At 47.5% G+C, this 6554-nt stretch overlaps 1 protein-coding gene and 1 long non-coding RNA gene across 2 annotated transcripts in view; both read left to right on the top strand.

Moving 5' to 3' along the window:
* Window positions 1-6554, top strand: part of LOC102374961 (complement receptor type 1-like) — a 65881-nt gene that overhangs the window by 39077 nt on the left and 20250 nt on the right. The window lies entirely within an intron of this gene.
* On the top strand, window positions 2028-5035 carry LOC106723318. The gene is made up of 3 exons (XR_001359219.2): window positions 2028-2206; window positions 2639-2732; window positions 4680-5035. It is a non-coding gene; the product is annotated as an uncharacterized LOC106723318 (long non-coding RNA).

The following is a 6554-nucleotide window of genomic DNA, read 5'->3' on the forward strand; positions in this document are numbered from 1 at the left end:
GGGTAGATGTGATATCTTTTATTAGACCAACTGAGTAGCTGGGGAAAGGTCTTTGCAAGCTTTGGGGCACAGTCATCCTTTGTCAGGCATAGGGAGTCTCTGCTGGTCTGAGAATCCAAGGAATGAGAGAAGATAAAAGACCCGATGCCTGAAGAAGGGTGAAAGCTTGCTAAGAACTGATTTCCAACTACTCAGTAGGTGTAATAAAAGATATTACATCTACTCGAAGAACCTTGCCTTTTTTAAGCACTGACTTTATAGCAGGGGTTGGTCCTTTTGATAGCTGCAGGCATTTTTGATCATTACTTTTGCACCGGTGGCCGGTGTAAATTTACTGGGCCATTCAGCAGGGAGTTGTGTGATCATCACTTTGCCTATGTGGCCCGCTTAACTGTGTACGTGTGGCGAGGTCAAAATATACTGCGTGGTTTGCTGGTGACTTGCATAATGTATGTAATGTGCAACAGGGGCCCGAGTGTCCCTGTGCTACGAGAGCAATGATTGCAGCCCGATTTGCTCTGGGTTGGCTTTTACATGTGCACACCCCAGGTGGAAGTGCAGTATTTTGAAGTTTTGCCCAGAAAAAATAGCTCTGGCTCTGCCAGCACCAATCTACTGAGAATGGTCGCAGAGTGTCTCCTTCAGGCTGACCTAATAAGTATCTAGTTGGTATAACCAAGCAAACTTTAGTCCCTAATTTGGGCACCGCTTATAAATGATGCATCCATAAACGATGTAGCATTGAATCTTCTGAACAAGAAGTGACAGGTCTCAGCTTTTTCATTATGGTCACAGGAAAGTGGCATTGGGCAATCCAAAAAAGGGGTTTTAGCTAGTCAAAGCTCACTTCCTTTACTTGGATAATCGCTGAGGCAGGAAACGGAGTAACAGAATAGGTCCTAAAGTTAAATTGCCTGTTATGGTGACATTCCTAAAAATGTATTGCACTGCTTTTTTGGGTGGGGAAATAATGGATAGGGATAGTGGAGAAAGGGTACGGGGGGTGCGGCTCACCTCGCTGTAGGTAGTTTAGCTCAACCCTGTTCTCTGTCCCAGGAGATTATAGTCACTTTGTGGAAAAATGCCCATGACTGAGCAGCGGGCTCTACAGTCTGCTGTCAGCTAACATGTAAAACTGCCTTATTTTTGCAGTGAGCACATGACTTGAGTTTAGTTAAGGAGTTAAAGCACTAGCTCAACTCTCTTGGACACTTGAGGAGCATCTAATCAGGGGTTTATTCTTTTATACGCAATAGCCCAGCATAAACATTTTCTTGTTGCTGCACAATAAAGCGTGCGCGTTTGCTTCCCCTTGTTCTTGTTTTCTTATTTAAGTTTCATTTCCAAATGTCACTTTGGGTTTAGGTGGCTGAAGTTCAATCCAGCCTAAAGCTGTGTTTGACAAACATCAGTACAAAGAGGCGTCCGGGCATGAGACCCCAGGATCATAAAGTGATTTCTTACACAACCTCTTTTACTTGGGTTTGACTCTGTGGAAATACACTTCCCTTGTCGGGGCAGTGCTACAGTTGCCCTGTGTTGCATAGCAAGTGTGAAAACAAACTGTCTCCAAGACAGCTTGTCTCTCGATCTCATCTGTTTCTAACTTCCGACTTGCCTCTCATGCTTCCTTTGGTTGGTTTTCTGGTGTTTTCATCTTATTTCATGCTGCCCTTTTCATTAGAAAGAAATCCTGTGAGATTGTGCACTGTTATGCCTCTGTGTGTTACGAGTTAAAAAAAAAGGAAAGAAAAAGTTGGGGTAAGCAATCTGCCTTGTTTCCCAGAATCTGCTTATCTGGGCGCACACTTGGTGATGTTCACTTTATAAGCTAAAATGTCCAAGTATTGCAGGTATTCAGCAAAACTGCTTCCAAGACTCTGATGAGAACAAGTCCGTCGCAGCGTTTGCAGAAGAGAGAAAATGTGGCTTTGCAAAACCAAGTTGTGTTCTACTGAAGCAGATAATCTTGCATACTTTTTCATAGATTAGTTTTTCATCCTTTTTTCTGTTTTATTCCTAGGCGATTGTGCACCCCCTCCCAGATTCAGTTTTGCTGAGCTAGTCACAAGTTTGGATTCCTATCGCATTGGGACTGAAGTGACCTATCGCTGTCAGCCAGGTTTCATTCGTGTTGGTGGAAAGTCTCCTGTCATTACTTGTCAAGATAACTCTACCTGGTCACAACCCTCCGAGTTTTGTGTGGGTTAGTATCTCTGCTGTTCTGTCTCAATTGACCTGCAGGCCACCTTTACATCATTTGGGATAAGAACAGATAGAGAGAGAAGCAGACAGCATAGCCAGGTTCAAAAAGGACATGGATTACTTCAGGGATGAGAGATCTATTAGTGGCTATTAGACAACATGCTTGGAGCGGTGTTGTCTAGCATCTCTAAACCAATAATGATGGGATGCCAGAGAGGGTAATCACTCTGGAGAGATCTGGTTCAAAGCTCTCCCTCGGTAGCATCTATTTCTGCCACCATCAGAGACTGAAATACTGGACTAGATGGGCCATTGGTCTGACTAACATGGCACTTCTTATGTTCTTATGTTTTACTGAGTTGAACAGTGCACATTTTTGCTTTCCACCAAGATAACGTGAAGCACTGCTAATGCCAGCCTTGCTCTCTTCCAGCAAAACAGTGCCCAGCTCCAGACATACCGAATGGTCAGCCTATTGTAACTGATCTCCGGTTGGGTGCGAGAGTCAACTTTACCTGTTCTGCCGGGTACGTCAAGTCACCTGTACTGACTCATCAATTGAATGTTGGTTTGTAGAAAGTGGGCGGTGAACTGCAGGGGAGTTGGGGGCAGGGAGAGACTAGAAAACCTGGGAGGATTTTAGAAGCCGAGTTGGGGCTGGTGCTGATGGACAGCAGGGGTGCGCCCCAGTAAGAGCTGGAGGAGGCTGGTCAAGCAGACAGTAGTAGGGGTTCCCAACAAGAGGGGTTCTTGCCAAAGCAACCCAGGCTAGAGTGCTCATCAGGTGGTGGATTGTGCGGGAGGGGGGGAAGCCTCACATTTGGAGTGGGAGCGGGTTCACCTGGCTTCCTGTGACCAGTGCCACCTCTCCCCTAATCGGGTCCAGCTATTGGTTACGCCTAGTGCCGTTACATGGACTAAAAGTTAGCAGCAGATGAATGCAGACCTCTTCCTGCTCCGAGCACAAGTGTTTGCCAATGGTGATTTTATTTGTTTCATGTATTATTCATTAGAACTGTAAGGTTACTTCTAAAATGAGCAATCAGGAGAAACAAAAGAAGTTGTGGACATCCCTTGTAGGATTCAGCAGTTGCTCAGGCTAGTGTTGAGGGCACTTATTGTTTTTTTTCTTCCACATGGGTCATGTCTCAGTGGCTTCTGGCTTTCTTGCACAAAACAGGCACTTCCAGATGTGGTAATGTAATGGAAGGCTTTGCGTTTCCACAATGACTGGTTTGTGCCCGTGCAGGCGATGTGGATTTTTGTTTCATTTCCTTGGCCTGTTCTGGTAGAAGAGCAGTGTTCAGGACAGGCCTCTGGAGAAGGGAGAGCAAGCCCCATTGCCCATAGGACTGATGGGGCCTGGGGTGGAGGGAGCTACTTAGAGGGCTGCTGCCTTCCCAGGCCTGGCAGAGGTTAGGAGCTGAGCTCAGGGCTTTTTGCTGCAGGCAAGTCGACCGATGGCTTTCTGAATGAAGAGGCACGGATAGGTCTGCACTCTCACTGACTAACATGGGAGGGGTGTTGCTGCAGTTTCTGTGGGGTCTGTAGGTTTTGGAATTGTGCTTTGGGTTTAAACATCTGAGTTAGTCCTTAGATTTCTTTTGGTAAGCTCAGGTTTTGGGAACGGATTGAGGCCTGATGCACAACAGCCCAGGACAGCTGTCTCCTCTCCCATCAGTGCTGTCACCGCAGGGGAGGGCTGGTTTTAGAAACAAAGTTTCTATGCTCGGTGAAAACCTGGTCAACCCCCTCCTTCCTGGTCTGTGCCCCCACAGTAAGTTTGACAGGAGCTGCCAAAGACCAGCAAGCAGTGCCCTGCTCTGGGCTGCAGAATGGTCCAGGCATTCGTCGCTGAAAGCAGACTGAAATTACCTTAACGCGAGATAGGTAGCACGGCACAGAGCTAACCCTCGCCTGAAGTGGCATAACTTTGAGGGCACTAAGCATGACTTAGAAAGCTTTAACAAGCAGGTGCTCATGTTTTAGATGTTTTGTGTAAGAATACCCTTAGAGACCTGAGACAAGTCTGAACCTTTTGGCGATTGCTGTTTGGCTCACAGTGCTGTTAGCTTCCTGGGCTTTGGTCAGATCCCACTGCAGGGACCAGTTGCCCTAACTCAGCGCTTTGGGAATGAGAAGAATAAAGAGAAAAAATGTCTAATTTGGTGGAAGAGCTGCTTATTGCCCTCAGCAAGGGATTAGAAAGTATGCGACTCCGCTCTGGGAGAGAACGGAGGCGCGGGGTTTTCCCAGCAAATGTTTTGGCAAGCGTAGAAGCGCGTTAGCACTAACAACTGGGTGTTTCTTACTCCTTCGTGTTCCTTGGGCCTTAGCCACATCTTGTTTTATATTTGGGATTGTTCAATGGTTTCTCCACTCTGGCAAAAAGAGCTGGCTGCCCATCTTTGCTAACAGTTACCTAGCTCTTCATACATTTGTGTAAGAAACCGGAACCTTTGCTCTGTCTTTAGGTACAGATTAATTGGCAGCCATTCTCTTCGATGTGTGCTCGATGTCGGAAGCAATGTTCGTTGGGATGGCGAGTTTCCCTACTGTGAAAGTAAGATGATTACATCTAATGTCTTTGACTTGCCCTAGATACAAGTGGGCTTGTGTCTGGTGAAGGAACCGAAGAGCAGTTGGAGCTGTTCTCTCTCTTCTTTGTGCCATAGGGGGATAAAGGGAGCCTGGGCACAGGTGTAGGCCCCAGTACACGATGGTCTTACACACCCGTGAGCATTCACACCTGTGACGTAGAATACAGTGGCCAAGACCTCACAAAGCACCACAGTAACTGTAGAGTAGAGAACTGTTCCTTTCTACTGAGCCGTACGTGTCTCCAAACCTTGTTAGGGAGGACTGAATGATTAGATTCATTTTAGATTTGCCATGGTACAAGAAAAGCATATTCATTTTAGACTTGCTATGGTATAAGACATGCTGCCTTTGGATTAATCATCTCAGGATAGGGATGGATGTAACATTTGGAGCACTTCACAGTGCAGGTGCACTGCAGCAGGGGGATGTGGAGCCAGTGTCAGTGAGAGCGCTCCTCTCTGCTCTGTCTGCTCTGCTGCAGCCCTGTGCCACCCCGCTAGCAGAGCCAGGCCAGTGGGTGTGGGGAGGGACACTGGGATTGGGGGCTGGAGAGCAGGAATCCCCGATCCATGGGAGGGAACATGGGGCTCTGGTCTCCCAGTTCCAGGATTTCCTAGCTGTAGTGGGGAGGACGTGGGACCTCCCGATTCCAGTGAGAAGGGGATGTGCTCTGGAGGAGCAGAGGTGGAGCTGACAGGGAAGTGCTCGCTGATACAGGGTGCCACTGTCCTCCTCCCACAGCGCTAGGTGTTCAACACCATTGCAGATGACACCTGGAAGGTAGGTGACACGTCTACCAGGGTGACAGGTTAATAAAGCACCATGTAATGGATACACCTACCCAGGTAGTAACGTAGGGCACACCTGCATGACTACCTGTGTGGTAACGGGTGGTTGGTTATCTTGTGCAATCATTATAGTACAACAAAAATCTAAGCCATGTAACTTCTTTCCCACTTGGGGCATGTAACCCCAGCACATTTCCCCTCTGCTGCCCAGTTTAATGAAGCAAACACAGGGATTAAAGGCTTTGTGTTTATACTTGCTCTGTTGTTTCTTTAAACTTAATAAGTACTTCATGGAGGAAACCAGGGACGAAGACAACCCATGCAGGGCTAAGGTCTGGCCGCCTTAGCTGCTTGCAACACAGGTAGCAGGAAGTGTTTCAGTTGGACGTGCTCCTAAGTAGTAATGGTTTCCATTAGAGTTGCTTTTGGAGCAGTCCTGTTGGTCCCAGAGCACTTCAAAGGGCACATCTGTCTGTCAGCTCAGTGCTACTCGCTCTCCGGAGCTTCTGGGGCTTGGCCACTTGGTGCCTGCTGGACTGCTGCAGCAGCATCCCAAATCCATTTTTAAAAATATCCCAAAATCCATGTTGTTCCACAGTTTTGCACACACGCATGCACGCACACACACACACACACACACACAGCCCCTCTCTATCTAGACAGAGAGAGAGACAGCAATCTGTTGGGCAATGCTTTATTGGCATATTTACAATGTTAAAGCAATGTGGAAGCCTACCGGTGTCTCTAGCATCATGATAAACTAAATTCTAAATACCTATATGTGTTGATGTGTACTTTTGGTTTTCTTCACACATAATGGGTGTGTGATGGGGGGAATGTGGTGTTTGCAGCAAGGGGGTGGGAAGGCAGGTGGGTGTGTGTGGAGGGATGTGGGTAGGTGTGGGGTGATTGCTGGGGGGACTGTGGGGGTGGGGGACCTTGTGGGGGGGGTGGTCAGAC

The sequence above is a fragment of the Alligator sinensis genome, unplaced genomic scaffold (genome assembly GCF_000455745.1).
Source record: "Alligator sinensis unplaced genomic scaffold, ASM45574v1 scaffold1252_1, whole genome shotgun sequence".
NCBI lineage: Eukaryota > Metazoa > Chordata > Crocodylia > Alligatoridae > Alligator > Alligator sinensis.